This window comes from Pelophylax lessonae (assembly GCF_965119305.1).
Source record: "Pelophylax lessonae genome assembly, chromosome: 3".
Taxonomy (NCBI): domain Eukaryota; kingdom Metazoa; phylum Chordata; class Amphibia; order Anura; family Ranidae; genus Pelophylax; species Pelophylax lessonae.
In genome coordinates, this window is record NC_138770.1 from 60102733 (window position 1) to 60120409 (window position 17677).

Here is a 17677-nt window from a genome sequence, read left to right on the forward strand (position 1 = left end):
ACCATTAAATGACCCCTGCACTTGCCTGACCTAAATCCAATAGAACACCTCTGAGACATTATGTTTCGGTCCATCTGACGTCGCCAGGTTGCGCCTCAGTCTGTTAAGGGGCTCAGTGATGCCCTGGTCCAGATCTAGGAGGAAATATCCCAGGACACCATCCGTTGCCTAATTAGGAGTATGCCACAACATTGTCAGGCATGCAGACAAGCATGTTGGGGCCATAAAAACTAGTGGTTGGCCGATTATCGGCAAAGGCGATATATATCGAGGGCCGAAATGCACTTTCCCCGATATATCGGAATCGGCCTTTTGAGTTACCGATATTGCCGATATTTTGGAAAAGTGCTTGTACCGGAGTGATGGCTGCAGCTAGAGGAATCCCCCCGGTACCGGTGTCCATAGCCGACGGTTGGCTGTATTGTAATGACAACCGATGCGGCTGAGAAGCCGCTCAGGTGTCACTCCAAGGAGCGGGAAGGGACGCACCCCCTCCCTCCCGCCACCTTCCACGGCTCACCCGGGTCTCCTGTCCCACCGGGAGACCCGGCATCCTACCTTCACTGCTGCCGTCTGACCGGGTCTCCATTTCTTTGATATGACATCACTTTCGGGTACTGGTGGCGCCGAATTCAAAAACTTACAGCATTCAAAACAGCCAAACTTGCCGTTTTGAATGCTTTTAAGTGTAGAGGAGGGGTTTGGGGTCTTTTAGACCCCCAGATCCCTCCACCACAGTACCTGTAGACATTAAAAAAAAAAAAAGAATTTTTTTTTAATGTCCGAAAATATCGGCCAATATTGCCCGATACCGATATTAGTCGATCACTAATACAAACTGAGGAACATTTTGAGTTGCTGCAAAACTGCAGTAAACTGGACTAGCCTGCTGCATCATTTTTTCACTTTGATTTTCGGGGTGTCTTTGAATTCAGCCCTCTGTAGGGCAGGCATGTCCAAAGTCCGGCCCGCGGGCCAAATGCGGCCCCCAGGCTGCTTTAATACGGCCCCACAGGTAATTTGGAAAAATACATTGGCATCATTCATGAATTTTTTTGCTGCCATCATTAATCATCATCGGTGGGTTCATATAGCGCTTATATGTGGTTAACACTTGTGTGACTGATTAGGGAGCATGCATGCTCCGGATTGAGATGAATATATTGTAAAATCTCAGTTAACGTCAGTTGGTCTAAATCAGTTATCAATATATTTGAACACAACATGTATACTCTGTGTTATGTTCCTGTTCATATTTTTTTTTAACTTAAAAGTTGACAGACATCCTTTATTACCAATAATATGTAATGTACTTTACAATGTTCCTGACATATATTTCAGCTTTCTGGATTTTTTTTTCATCTGGCCTTCAGATATGAAAGGCAGAGCGATTTAACATCCGTTTAGATTTGTCATCAATGTAATGAAAGGAAAAGTATGCCGTTTGCAATAAACTTTGCATAAAATAGTTAGTTTGTATTTAATTTGAATGGTCCAAAGAATGTCAAGTAAAATGGTCGGCCCTCACGCAGGTTCACTTCATGAAATCTGGCCCTCTTTGAAAAAAGTTTGGACACCCCTGCTGTAGGGTGATCATTTTCATTTCCATCAAACGATGTGGCATCTTTTTTTTTTCCCTTACACATTACCCAGTCCATAGAGTATTATTTTACTGTAAGAGTAGTTGATATTTGGAACAGTCTTCCAGCAGAAGTAGTGAGTCAGGCAACAGTAAATGGATTTAATCATGCTTGGGACAGACATAAATTTATACTCAGACTAAAAAGGCTAAACAATATCAGCAAATAAATTAAAAATGGGCAGGCTCTAGAACTACTTCATCTTTTTCCGCAATCACTCTTTTATGTTTCTGATAATTGTCCTATCTTTTTATTCTGCTGTTTATTAGTATTTATAGACTTTTCAGAACAGGCACTGGAAAATCTGAAGCAGAAATTCTAATGTTTTCCCTGATGTTGATGGAAACTAGCAGTTTCCCAGTATCCTATCTGACTACCCACAACCAAGCCAACAATTGGGCTTTTGTGCGGGAAGTTTACATTCTAATATGACAAAAGATGGTTCCTGGCACGGCTGGAATAAATGGACACAGACAAGCATGGAATGACGACATTGGTCTTCAGTTCCCCATATTCTCACGCTGGAGAGAAGGCCCCTCACTTTTCATCTTTTCTATACGTCCTCCCGGTGTTACAGAGTATTCTTGGTTGGGTTACTTTCTAAACCTGAATAGTTACACTTTGACAACATTAATCCCTACGCACCTGCTTACTTAATAATACCTTACAGAGGATGAATATTGTTCAATGTATAGTATATTTTCTTTATGCTAAAGTAGATCAAAACTGTAAGCAAATGCAAAGATAGAATAAGGCTCAAGGCAGTCTTTTGGCCAGGGCCACTGATAGGGGCCCGAGCACAGAGGGGGGCCCACACAGGGAGGGGGGTGAGTGATGAACGACATTTACAGAAATCTTCCTCCAGCAGCCGAAAGCTGATCTCTCCCCCTCTCCCTGCTGCTAGCTTTTATTTTTTGAGAAAGAGACAGTTGTCCCTCACGAATCCCTCTCCCAGCCCTGGCTCTAATGTTGGCTCCTGACTTTGTTATCTCTGTAACTTTGTTTTTCTCCCTGCAGTTCTTCCTATACTCCTGATCCCAGGCTGTATATTTTTTTTCATCTCTCTCCCCATTGCTCTGTCCTCCTGACACAGTCACAGCTGATCAGCTGCATTCCCATGGGGTGAAGAATTTACTGTTAAACCGGTTCCATAGCTGCCTGTTATCTTGTCCCAGTGCAGTTTAGTGTGCTTTATGTAGCTGGGCTTCCCACTCCTCTTCCCGAAACTGCTTCCTGATCTATGCAACTTTGCTTCTTCTCCCATTCACTGTCAGTTCCCTCTGCATCCATGTATAAACTCCCTCTATTTACAACTGATGTGGCAGTAGCAAGCTCCATTTTTTATCTTGTATCTACAGGTAAGCCTATAATAGGGGTTATATGTAGGTACAGTGAATAACTCCTAAATGTAGCAGCCGGTGGTAGCACCAGGGCATGTTCACTGCACTCTCAATGGATGACATACCATCCATTGAGAGAGCTGTGCTGTGACCATGACACCCGAGCGCGCATGCGTTTGAGTTACATCATTGCAGTTTGGCCAAACGATTGGAGCCCAAGAAACCAGAGAGAAGATCAGATAAAGATGGAATCCCTCTTAGAAGTGACAGCACACTGCTGGAGAGATCTGTTTTTTAGGTTAAAAAAATATAATTAGGGGCTCATTCCCACAGTTACTCTGGCTGTGTGGAGGAGGGGTTTGGGCTGGAGCCACCTGTCATTCTATGGGGATGCAGTGCCTGTATGAACACAGCCGCAGGTCCTAATTGGACAGGTGTGCAGGTGAGCAGTCCCCAAATGCACACTGTCTGTGTTCGGCTGTACACCTGCACCCCCACGCCTGTCAAATGAATACCTGCAGCTGTGTTCATACAGATCCCTGTACACCTGCACCCCCATGCCTGTCAAATGAATACCTGCAGCTGTGTTCATACAGATCCCCGTACACCTGCACCCAATGCCTGTCAAATTAGGACCTGCGGCTGTGTTCATACAGATCCCGTACACCTGCACCCCCACGCCTGTCAAATTAGGACCTGCAGCTGTGTTCATACAGATCCCGTACACCTGCACCCCCACGCCTGTCAAATTAGGACCTGCGGCTGTGTTCATACAGATCCCGTACACCTGCACCCCCAGGCCTGTCAAATTAGGACCTGCGGCTGTGTTCATACAGATCCCGTACACCTGCACCCCCACGCCTGTCAAATTAGGACCTGCGGCTGTGTTCATACAGATCCCCGTACACCTGCACCCCCACGCCTGTCAAATTAGGACCTGCGGCTGTGTTCATACAGATCCCATACACCTGCACCCCCATGCCTGTCAAATTAGGACCTGCGGCTGTGTTCATACAGATCCCGTACACCTGCACCCCCACGCCTGTCAAATTAGGACCTGCGGCTGTGTTCATACAGATCCCTGTACACCTGCACCCCCACGCCTGTCAAATTAGGACCTGCGGCTGTGTTCATACAGATCCCCGTACACCTGCACCCCCACGCCTGTCAAATTAGGACCTGCGGCTGTGTTCATACAGATCCCGTACACCTGCACCCCCACGCCTGTCAAATTAGGACCTGCGGCTGTGTTCATACAGATCCCCGTACACCTGCACCCCCACATCTGTCAAATTAGGACCTGCGGCTGTGTTCATACAGATCCAGGTGGTTCAAGCCACATAAATGAACCACTGATTCACACTGTACAGACCACAGCACCTATCTTGGTGGGGGGGGGGGGGGCTCTCAGGTAGTCTGTACAGGGCCCCACAATTTCTATCAGCAGCCCTGCTTCTGGCTCACCTTTACCTGGTGCAGAGCCAGGTTAATTTATCATTGTGGGGAAACATTAGAACAACAGAAGAAATTCTACATCCTAAATCCCAACATTTCTTAGACTTTTCTTTTAATCCCCTGCCCAGCACTATGTAGAACAAAAAAGCACGTCAGCAATGCTTACCTTCTCTTTCGGGCTGTCCTCTGCAGACTCAACACTCTGTTTCAGTCCCCTTCTGGTTTGAATGTCCTTCTAGGATTATCCAGCCCACTTTCTGTAAACTCAGGGCGCCATGGATAAACCCCTTGTCAGGACCCGGACTTGAACCTGGGACCTCCATGGTGTCTGGCAATGACTCTACTCGCTGAGCTACCTGGAATGCTGGACAGCTCCCTGGACAAATCCTTGAATGATCCTGCTGTGAATCTTTATTGCCTTGAACCTTGAACCCTTTGCTCCTCCCATGAACTTCCTGTTATAAGCCATGTCTTTGCACTTCCTGGTCGCCAGAATATTGTGCCTCAACAGCCGATATCTCGCTTGTCTCTCCTGCTGCCGTCTGTATCCTTGCTACTATCCGTTATCGACACTTGGCTTGTTCCTCGACTACTCTTCTGTTTGATCCCAACCTGCAACTACTGGTTACCGACCTTTGGCTACTCCTTGACTACGCTTCAGCTTAATCCCTATCTGCTACTGGACTCTGACTTGCTCACCTCCTGGTGGGGCGATCTTGGGGACCGCGACCTGGTGCTAACACGCAGCAAAATCCATCTCCACCTTCAGGAGCGCTGGTGAAGACCGGTTAGTACTTAGACTCCGCACCTCAGGTGAGCCTGCGTCATCTGCCTGGGTGACCTGTCAGTGTTCCTATCCTGCTGGTTCCTGTGTGCCCTGCGACTGCTATAGCTACTGGTCTTCGAGCCTGACCCCGGATCGTGACACCCCTTGCGGGTGTTTCACCCCCATAGTACCATGCTGCTAAAAGCGTTTAACGTGTAAAAAATATACCTATGCAATCTTTATTGTAAAACCTTGTAATCCTGATACATATTTTATTAACTAATTGAATTTCTGCATAAGGTATAGTTGTACCCCCCCCCCCCCCATTTCTCTTGAAGAAGCAAACTAGTGTCAGTGAAACGCATTGAGAATTATCACCGTTCCACCATTTAATTAAAGTGGTTCCAAAGGTAGGACTTTTTTTTTTATTCACCTTAACCACTTATAGACCGCCCCGCGTACATTTACTGTGGCAGGGCGGCGGCGGCGCGCTCCTGCCACCGATCGTCAGCGGGGAAGCCAGTGCGAGTGTCAGGTGGCTCCAATTGTCGCCTGAAACACCAGCAATCTAGCAATCTCCCCCACTGACAGAGAAGGACGGTCGGCTGATGTAAACACAGCCGTCCGTCCTACTCCATGCAATGACATATTTGCCAACATTTGAAAAAAATTTCCAGGGACACTTTGCAGCACAGCTATCAATTACTTACCACACCCACTTCCCTGAAGCTCCGCCCACTCTGCATAATTAATCTCCGCCTATTTATCAGATTATAGGGTCTACTTCATAAAGAGAGAATTACAGGAAATTGAAAAGGGAATTGAAAACTTGAGGCCAAAGTAGCAGAGTTGGAATAATTCTCCCATTCAGCTGCACTACTTCTGCCTAAAGTTTAAAATTCTCATCACAATTCCCTGCAATTCTAAAGTGTCAAATGTGCTCAGGTGTGACCATACAAAAAATGTAATATGTAAATATAAATAAAGTGCAAGGTGTAAATAAGTACGATTATACTATCTGGTATAATTAGGTTTTATTGTACTTATTTACACCTAATACTTTATTTAGATTTACATATTCCATTTTTTGTATGATCACACCTGAGCACATTTCACACTTTATTCACCTGTCTTTGAATTCAGCCCTCTGTAGGGTGATAATTTTCATTTACATAAAACAACGTGGCATCCTTTCCTTCCTCACACATTACCCAGTCCATACCAGTATAGATCCTAACACATTACCCAGTCCATACCAGTATAGATCCTAACACATTACCCAGTCCATACCAGTATAGATCCTAACACATTACCCAGTCCATACCAGTATAGATTCTAACACATTACCCAGTCCATACCAGTATAGATCCTAACACATTACCCAGTCCATACCAGTATAGATTCTAACACATTACCCAGTCCATACCAGTATAGATCCTAACACATTACCCCGTCCATACCAGTATAGATCCTAACACATTACCCAGTCCATACCAGTATAGATCCTAACACATTACCCAGTACATACCAGTATAGATCCTAACACATTACCCAGTCCATACCAGTATAGATTCTAACACATTACCCAGTCCATACCAGTATAGATCCTAACACATTACCCAGTCCATACCAGTATAGATCCTAACACATTACCCAGTACATACCAGTATAGATCCTAACACATTACCCAGTCCATATCATCCTAACACATTACCAAGTCCATACAAGTATAGATCCTAACACATTACCCAGTTCACACCAGTATAGAACCTAACACATTACCCAGTCCATACCAGTATAGATCCTAACACATTACCCAGTCCATACCAGTATAGATCCTAACACATTACCCAGTCCATACCAGTATAGATTCTAACACATTACCCAGTCCATACCAGTATAGATCCTAACACATTACCCAGTCCATACCAGTATAGATCCTAACACATTACCCAGTACATACCAGTATAGATCCTAACACATTACCCAGTCCATATCATCCTAACACATTACCAAGTCCATACAAGTATAGATCCTAACACATTACCCAGTTCACACCAGTATAGAACCTAACACATTACCCAGTCCATACCAGTATAGATCCTAACACATTACCCAGTCCATACCAATATAGATCCTAACACATTACCCAGTCCATATTATCCTAACACATACCAAGTCCATACCAGTATAGATATCCAGCATGAGATTTTTCCCATTGAGGATTGAGGTCTGATTGGAAGGATTGGGAAACAAGGATTTCGGGCACAAGAGTTTTTTTTTTTTTAAAAAAATTATTATTTTATTCAACAAAAATAGTTTAAAATCATAGAAAAATACAGGCAAATAATTGTGTATTGAGAACACAGTGAGACCAATAAATGGTCTGTACTGTAAAGTATCTCAGTACATAAAATTTGAGGCAGTAATTTACATACAATTCAAAGTACAAGACCATTAGTAGTCATATAATTCTCGAAACCGTTTACTCGATGTCAGAAGAAGACCGCCGGCGGACACCCGAACAATAAGGTGCCGGTCAGCGGGGTCAACTGAGAGTATAAATTAACTTTCACCATATAATATATGACCTTTGCTCAACATGTTTCGCTTTCTTAGGAGAAAAGCTTCGTCTGGAGCATATAATTTCTTTTGTCTGTACATATAGTAATCAGGCACATATCTCAATTTTCATAAGAAATTCTTTAACGAGGAGGACTGTGCGTTTTGGGAAGCTCAAAGATAGACACTTATATAGTGACATAGTAGTGAGGGTAATCACTCCATGTCTATTATCTGGAAAGGGCGAGAGCTTAATATAGGGAGCATATCTCCTATGCTTGTGTATAGGCCCTTGCCACGCTGTTCCCAGCTTCCGCACAGTCCCCACCGGATGGGGAACCTCCGCCATGTAGCCATGAGGATTGAGGTCTGTTTTCAGTTTTTTTGAGCAATATATATATATATATATATATATAGTATAATAGTATTAACCCCTTCCCTGCCAATGGCATTATTACAGTAACGGTGCATATTTTTAGCACTGATTACTGTAGTAATGTCACTGGTACCCCCAAAAGTGTCAAAAAATGTCAGTAAGGGGTCCGATCTGTCCGCCGCAATGTCGCAGTCCCGAAAAAAAATCGGAGATCGCCGCCATTACTAGTAAAAAAAAGACAATAAAAATGACATAAATCTTTCCCGTAGTTATTAACAACCTTTGCGCAAACCAATCAAAATACGCTTATTGCGATATTCTTTTACCAAAAATATGTAGCAGAAAACAAATTGGCCTAAAATGTTAAAAAATTTTGGTTAATTTTTTTTTTGGGGAATGTTATATAGCAGAATGTGAAAAATATGCAGTAGTTTTTTTTTTTTTCAAAATTGTCGCTCTTTTTTGTTTATAGCGCAAAAAAATAAAAATCGCACAGGTAATCAAATACCACCAAAGAAAGCTCTATATGTGGGAAAAAAGGACGTCAATTTCGTTTGGGTACAGAGTCGCACAACCGTGCAATTGTCTGTTAAAGTAAGTGCCGAATCGCAAAATAGGCCCTGGTCATTAAGCAGGAAAATCTTCCGGTCTTAAAGTGGTTAAACCAGTGCTGTGCCTGTCTGCAGTGGTGCTTGTCTCTTCGCCTCTCTTCACAGGACACAGAGGCAAGCATTGTCTATCAAATCCTGCACGGAGGGAGCGGATGGCAGGGCTGAGCCAGGCTGTCTGTGTCTATGAAAGCACACAGCCTGGCTTGGGAGCAAGCGTGCAGGCGTGCCCCCATAGCAAGTGGCTTTCACAAAAATGGAGGAGCCAAGCACCAAAACCAGGTGTAAGTGAGAGTGTTTCCCCTTTAATTGTAATGGGTTTCCCTACTAAGACAGACTGTTTATCTCGTGGGCATTTATTTCTTAGCCAATTGTCTACCTGGGCAATTTTGTAATTTTTTTCAACTCGTTAAAATCTACATTTTTTTGCTAGAAATGACTTTAAACCCCCCAAAAAGAAGAATAAATGGTTACATTTTTTTAGTTGCGCCCATGAAATCGCAAAAAACATGGTACCAAAAATTGTCCATAGGCCACACTTTAAAAGCCTTTACAGATGATCAGTTTAGAGTTACCCATTAATTATATAGAGCAGTTTATGGTAGATATACATGCTCACCCTGTGTGTTTGAATTGGGGTGTGTACAGGGCTGACATGGGTGCTTTACATTTTATTTTAATTTATTTGTATTTTTATTTATTTTATATAATTTGTTTAAACTTTTTAAATGTTTTTTTTTTTCTTATTTAAAGCGGAGTTCCGGGCACAGAAAGCATTTTTCAATAAACATACCCCCGGGACAGTCAGGGCTAGCACATTCCACAATGGCTAGCCTCTGATCTGTCCCGGTTCGCACTTACCTGCAAGAAGAAATACTTACTTATAAAATTTCTTCTCCAGCGTTTCCATCTCTCTTGTGGGCAGCTGAAGCCGGCGCGATCCTCTTCCGCGTCTTCTTCCGCGTCCTCTTCTCCCAGAATGCGCCTGCACCGGCCCCTCTCGTCACTTCCGGCGCGGCGCCGCATTCCTCCACAGCTTCTGGGCATGCCCAGAAGCTGTTTAGCAGGGGAATGCGGCGTCGCCCCGGAAGTGACGAGCGGGGCCGGTGCCGTCGAATTGATTCCTGGGAGCGATGACGTTCAGCTCCCAGGAATCATCGCGAAGGAGGAAGTGACGGCGGAGCCGCGGCACAGAGGGAGGAAGTACATTGAGGTGAGTATTTTCGATCTTCAATTACAAGGTGAGTTTTAAAAAAAAAAAACCTAACTATCCAATTCCTTTTCAGGTGAAGGTGAAGAAGCGGACGGGCACAAAAAAAAAATATTGATTTTGTGCCCGGAACTCCGCTTTAACTTTAGTGCTATCACAAGGGGACTAACAAGCCCCCGGTGTGATAGGATGGATGGGTGATAGGTCCTTTACCTGAAAGTGATGTAAAACATGTCGCTTACAGGGTCATTAGTCTCAGGAGGCTCTGGGAGTGGACGTTCCCCAATCACCTCCTACTCTCACTTACAGGAGCCGTTTACCATAGTCCCAGGCTCCCCAGAGAAACAGGAGAGTCCTGAAACCAAAGTGAGCAGGGAGGGAACACCTTCAGAGCTATCAGGAGCTATTGTAGGGTCCATTTGTGGGTCCATGTCTGGAAAGAGAGGGCAGTCATATATCAGATATAAAAGGGGAGCCCATCCCCTTGCCGGAGATGATGGAAGGCCTAGGGCCTGAAAAGGAGATTTACATAGAACCCTCATGAGTATGTGAATACCACAGAGGCCCGCCTTGAGTAGTACCAGTGGGACCCTGAAACCTTATTTAACCACTTTACCGCTGCTCACTAGAGCTCTACTGCGGCAAAGTGGCTCTTGTAGGTCTGACGACGTAGACCTACGTCGGCAGACACTCCCCCACATCTCGGCGGCGCGCGCGCGCCGCCGGAGGCTCGCTCCCGCTGTATTCAGTCACAGCGGGAGTCGGGCCAGGGAGGAGCAGCGGCGATCGCCGACGCTCTTCCCCGATCGTCGGGGAATCGAGGGTGGAGATCCGCCCGCTTGTGTAAACAAAGCGGGCGGATCTCCTAAGTGACAGGCAGTGTCAGATTGCAGGGTTAAGCATAGCTGAACCTGCGATCTGTCCCTGTGTCACTCAGTCACCTCCCCCCACACATGTCAGTAAGCACCAGGCATACATTAACCCCTCCCTCTCCAATAAAATTAACCCCTTCCCTGCCAGTGTCATTTTTACAGTAACAGTGCCTATTTATAGCACTGATTACTGTAGTAATGTCACTGGTACCCCCAAAAGTGTCAAAAATGTCAGTCAAGGGTCCAATCTGTCCGCCGCAATGTCGCAGTCCCGCAAAAAAAAAACTCAGATCGCCGCCATTACTCGTTAAAAAAAAAAACACCAAAAATATTTCCCTTTGTTAGTAAACGCAATAACTTTTGCGCAAACCAATCAAAATACGCTTATTGCGATTTTTTTTTTTTTACCAAAAATATGTAGCAGAAAACAAATTGGCCTAAAATGATAAAAAATTTTGATTTTTACATTTTTTTGGGGGGGAATTTCATATAAAAAAAAATGTGAAAAATATTGTTATTTTTTTCAAAATTGTCGCTCTTTTTTTGTTTATAACACAAAAAGTAAAAATCGCACAGGTGATCAAATACCACCAAAAGAAAGCTCTGTTTATGGAAAAAAAAGGACGTAAATTTCGTTTGGGTACGGCATTGCATGACCGCGCAATTGTCAGTTAAAGTCGCACATTGCCGAATCGCAAAATGTGGCCCAGACGTAAGACAGCAAAATCCTCCGGTGGTAAAGTGGTAAAAACCAGTATCTGGATGCTATGTCCCCTTCCTTGGAATTTGTTATTGCCAATCATATGGATCTATAAAGGGCAATACACCACTTTATGTCTGTGAATTGTCCAGGGTCTGTCTAGTAAAATTCATGAGAACCATTTTGAGACTCGTTACTGACTTTGAATGCAAGACACGGTGAGTTATGTACCTCCTGAAGTTGGGATGCACAGCCAATACCAGGGGAATGTATTCTGAAGTATTACGTGTTGAGTGCAAACCTGTTTGAACTAGTTGCTCATGATGGCTAGCTGGACTGAGGGTTAACCTCATGGTGGTGTTTGTAGGCCCCTCATATTGTGTTAAACACCAAGTGGCCAGCTCCGTCCATGTCACATAAACCTCAGGTGTATGGGCGAAACTTAAAGCCTTAGCCCGAACCATAGAATACGCAGAACCCTACAAGAGGATGTATGTGAAGTCAGAGAAGAAACAGGTCAAGACGATGGAGTAAAGGGGGTTTCAGATCCACTATCTGGGGTCTGTGTTGAGCACTTGGACCAGGAACTGGCTTAACAACCCAGCCCCAAGTGACTTGTGTTACTGTATGTAGCACTACCCCCACTGTAGTCTAACAGGTTCTTTCCCAAAACAATGCAGAGAGAGGCAGAAACATAACAACAGTCCATTTACTCCATTTACTCCGGATTCTTGATCAGTCTAGGGTTGTCTTTCTAACGTTTATTTGCTAGTAAAACTAGGGGAGGGATTTGGGGATTTGGCAGAGGACACTTCCCTCGCAGTAGCAATAGTACTAGTGTAGGTAGACTGGAGAAGTCTATGGTTCACGGTTATGGACCATGAAATGACTTGAGCACAGGTAAAGGCAGACTGAAACAGTCCATGGTTCACGGCTGGGGACCATGAAGTGACTTGAGCACAGGTAAAGGCAGACTGAAACAGTCCATGGTTCACGGCTGGGGACCATGAAGTGACTTGAGCACAGGTAAAGGCAGACTGAAACAGTCCATGGTTCATGGCTGGGGACCATGAAGTGACTTGAGCACAGGTAAAGGCAGACTGGAACAGTCCATGGTTCACGGCTGGGGACCATGAAGTGATTTGAGCACAGGTAAAGGCAGACTGAAACAGTCCATGGTTCACAGCTGGGGACCATGAAGTGATTTGAGCACAGGTAAAGGCAGACTGAAACAGTCCATGGTTCACGGCTGGGGACCATGAAGTGATTTTAGCACAGGTAAAGGCAGACTGAAACAGTCCATGGTTCACGGCTGGGGACCATGAAGTGACTTGAGCACAGGTAAAGGCAGACTGAAACAGTCCATGGTTCACAGCTGGGGACCATGAAGCGACTTGAGCACAGGTAAAAACAGACTGAAACAGTCTATGGTTCACAGCTGGGGACCATGAAGTGACTTGAGCACAGGTTAAGGCAGACTGAAACAGTCCATGGTTCACAGCTGGGGACCATGAAGTGACTTGAGCACAGGTAAAAACAGACTGAAACAGTCCATGGTTCACAGCTGGGGACCATGAAGTGACTTGAGCACAGGTTAAGGCAGACTGGAACAGTCCACGGTTCATGGCTGGGGACCATGAATTGATTTGAAAAAAGGTAAAGGCAGACTGGAACAGTCCATGGTTCACAGCTGGGGACCTTAAAGTAGCTTGAGTACAGAGAGGCTCTATTCACAGGAACCTGGAACAAATCAGTCCATGTGTGCAGCCTCTTGTAAAGTAGCTTATTTTCAGTCCAAAGGGCTCCAGGGGCAACCCCCCCCCCTCTTCCTCACAGCTTGCAGATCCATCCCCTAAGGGGAGAAAAAGGACATTCTCCTCAGGATTCCGGGCTATTTAAGAGCATCCCAACCACCATCTGGGTACACTTCCTCAAGGATTGGCTGGGCTCTACTAAATATTCAGACTGGTCATTTGAATTTTCCCTCCCTAAGCTCAAGTAACTTCTTTTAGAGACCAGGAAACCAATCAAACTCTCAGCCTGTGAAGCCCTGAACAGACAAGACTCAACAATCACTGCTCCTCTGATTACAGCAGAAACTAAAAACTAAAATTACCTAGCAGCCCTACTAGGAAGGTGCTACATCTAGGTACTGTAACCACTGGTCAATACTGTAGTAATGACGCACCCCAGGGGGCAAGTTCATGGCAGCTCAAGCTCACGGGAAGTAGATTAAATTACAAATGACCTGAAAGACCCTTACCCCTGATCACCATGACTAAGCATTGAGGGGCGGAGCGAAACACGTTGGGGGCGTGGCCTGGCCTGGAGGAACCCGGGCTGAGGTTGCCACTCTCACCATCATTACTATAGGACTTCGTGGATGTACGGCATTAGGGATTTCTTCCTCCTTTCCCCTCAAAGACCCTCAGAAGGACCAGGATGGAGCAGACTTTCTTCAGGGGACAGCAACAGATCAAATGTGAGTATAGCAGCAAAAGCTGCTTTTTTAAATATGCCAAGAAAAACATCTGATATAAAATGTTGAAACTGTAGTTCTGGTTTAAGGTCATCTTAATGAAATGTCTGTAGAGGAGCTGCAGTGATTGCTCTCACTTATCGCCTGGATTTGCTGTTGGAGAAATAATGCTATGATGGGCTTTGGAAGAGATTCTCCTGTTTATGTAGCTTATGTTTTAGCTTAAATCCGGTTCTGCATGCCTCACTGCACCTCAATCACTACTAGAGAGATGATTACAATGCAAGCTGACATATCTGCAGAATGCAGGATGAGACTTAAAGTGGTTAGCTCATCTGTAAACCATCTATGAGGTCATCATTGTCACTTAAAGTAGCTGTAAACCCTGTCTGGAAAATATTAAGTTTGCTAAAGCACTGTGTATCATAAATAACCTTCCTTGTTTATTTTATAAAATACTTGTTTTCCCCTTTTTTGTATCTTTTGCTACATTTAACCACTTAAGCCCCGGAAGATTTTACCCCCTTCCTGACCAGGGCCTATTTTGTGATTCGGCACTGCGTGACTTTAACGGACAATTGCGTGGTCGTGCAACGCTGTACCCAAACTTTTTTTCCCCACAAACAGAGCTTTCTTTTGGTGGTATTTGATCACCTGTGCGATTTTTACTTTTTGCGCTATAAACAAAAAAAGAGTGTCAATTTTGCAAAAATAACAATATTTTTCAAATTTTTTTATATGAAATTCCCCCCCCCCCAAAAAAATGTAAAAATCAAAATTTTTTAACTTTTTCGGCCAATTTTGTTTTATGCTACATATGTTTGGTAAAAAAAATCGCAAAAAGCGTATTTTGATTGGTTTGCGCAAAAGTTATCGCGTTTACTAACAAAGGGAAAGATTTTTGTCATTTTTGTTTTTTTTTTTAACGCGTAATGGCGGCGATCTGCAATTTTTTTTGCGGTACTGCGACATTGCGGCGGACAGATCGGACCCTTGACTGACATTTTTGACACTTTTGGGGTTACCAGTGACATTTCTACAGTAATCAGCTATACATATGCACTGTTACTGTAAAATTACACTGGCAGTGAAGGGGTTAACTTTTTTTGAGCGGGAGGGGTGGTGTGTGTTCCTAGGGGCGTGATTCTAACTGTGATTGGCTGTGGCTTGAGGTGTATGAACAGTGATCAACGGTCCTACATAGTAGAACCATATGATCACCATTCATACACAGGGGAGAATGACAGGCGGCTTGTTTACATTAGCCGCCTGCCTTTCTCCCTCTGCACCGAGGATCGCAGAGTGACCGGCGGACATGGGGTCTGCCGGTCACACGTGCAGGGGGGGGGGTCCGTGACCACGCGCGAGCGGGAGCGCGCGCTCGCTCCCTAGACCCTCACAGGCTAGCGACGTAGTACTACGCTCTGCCTGTGAGGGGCTGACCGCCGCAGTAAATAGTCGTGCGGCGGTCGGCAAGTGGTTTTAAGTGTTGTTTCAGTTATACAGCTTAATTCCAGGTTTAGTGGATATATACATAGTTACATTGTTTCAGCTTGGCCATACCTGTGGGATCCCTGTGAAAGCTGGAAATCACTGTAGTAGGCACCACTACTACACTGCAACTGCAGTGATTACAGCTAGCTTGAATCAGAATGGGAGAGTCTTCTTCATTATGAAGCACCCCACAGGTAGGTGCTAGGTAAAATATAGTGTGCTTTGTCTGCCTAACAGCAGAGCCATGATTTCTTTGGTCAAGTAGGTTGTCATGGCTCCCACTTGTGTCTGCTGAGAGGGGAGTCTCCCCACTAGCCCTGTGAGAGGCTTTTCATTGGGCAGTGGAGGAAACCCAATCAGAGACACCTTCAGGCTTGTAACTACCGCAGAAGGCAGATTCTGCTGCAGAGAATTCTGGGAGTGGGTATATGTTTGAGGGGGGTGCATGACTCATTGTCTTTGGCAGGAAGCAGAGTCCCAGGAGGGGGAGTAAGGCTGTCTCTCCTCCTGTCATAGGAAGTGGATGTCTCGAGGTACTGCCTGAGAATCCAGAGGGTGCTGAGTCGAGCTGAAGGGGATCCGGTGTGCCGAGAACCAGCGGAGAGAGAGAGGGGTCCAGTCCCAGGAAAGCCTACAAAGGTTGTGAGTACTGTGGATTGCCCCTGGGGGTCTGCCTAGTGTCAGAGGGGCCCACTCCGGAGGAGGTTCTGGGGATCCAAGTGTCAGCTAGCTGTAAAGGGGGTGCCTGGTCAGAGGACCCTGAAGTTAGAGAGGGTACCTAGTCAGAGGGCCCTGAAGTGTTAAAGGGGGCGCCTGCAGTTTGGGCCCTGAAGAGTCAGTGTACAGTGTGGAGTGTACTAGTGGAGAGTTGCAGCAGCACAGGAATTCACAAAGAGCTACCTCAAGCCAGCGCAGGGCTGGAGGAAGCCAGTCAGTGACTTGAGTAAAGCAGTGTCAGAAGTTCAATATTCTACAGTAGTGGATCTTCTGGACTGAGGTCGAAGTTTCAGCACAGTTTTCAGTGTTACATTACTTTCAAGCATCAGAAAGCATTGGCTAGCGTCAGCTGGCGTCAAGACATCGTTAACAAACACATTTTAGCTAAAGAGTCCCAAAAGTGTACCTAGTTGAGCCAGAGGAGTATCCCAATCATTCCCTTCTCCCATCCCCTAAAATACAATAAAACAACCAAACAAAGATGGCGGAATTGTCATTGTCTCAGTGCTCACACCTGGGGTCGCAGCTCAAATGGGCTGGAGAGGTAACCGGTAACAATGGCAGACCCATTTGGGGGCTCGTCTGGGATTTTGCCATTAGTTACTGGGCCAGTTGCCCCTGGAAACGGCAAAAGAAAAAGTCCAAAATGTAAATTTTTGTGCCCAGAACTGTTATTCAAACGCCAGGCCGGGTGTAAGACTGCTGCTGCTGGAGGCAGGGAGAGTGGGTTGAAGCTAGAAGCCCATATGGAAGGTTGCTTGTGGCAACGCAGATGTTCCAAGAAAAACTGTAATTTAATGAAGACTTTTCATATGAACTATGAGGTGTACTCTGCTATCAGAAGATGGAGAGCAAGGGGTAAAAATGTCCGAGTGTATGAATGCTGCAACTGCTTAACAGAGAAGAGTCCTAGGATGGACAATGAAGATGGCGTCAGGGATCCCAGGGAGGACAGAGAAGAGAATGCAGAAGGTCCAAGTGTGGACGGTGAAGATGGAGGCCGGGGGCACGGGAAGAGAGGTGCCAGGGGCCTCGTGTATGTGCCAGTATAGAAGATGAGGATTGCAAGTGTGTGGCGAGGAAGAGAAGTATCGGCCGTGCAACCGACAGCGGGATGCTACTCTTGCCGAGCAAGATGGGACAGCTGGCTTCCGTAAAGGAAGGCGCAGTTGTGGCCCTAGTGCAATTGGGATAGGCGGATGCATGTCTAGCAAGTGACATGATCCGCTTAGCAGCTACTTCACAGAGGCCTGCAGTGAAGAAGCATGGCAGGGGAAGAGTTACAGTACCGCGCGGGAGAGCACGCCACGTGCAGGTCTGCCCAGTAGGAGGAGTAACTGTTCTGTCTCAGCATCGATTTTACCTGTGACCTCCTTGTAGACCCCCAGTGTGTAAGTGTGTGCAGCAGGTTGAATGATGGCTTTAACAGATAGTTTACTCAATGAATAAAGACTCCAG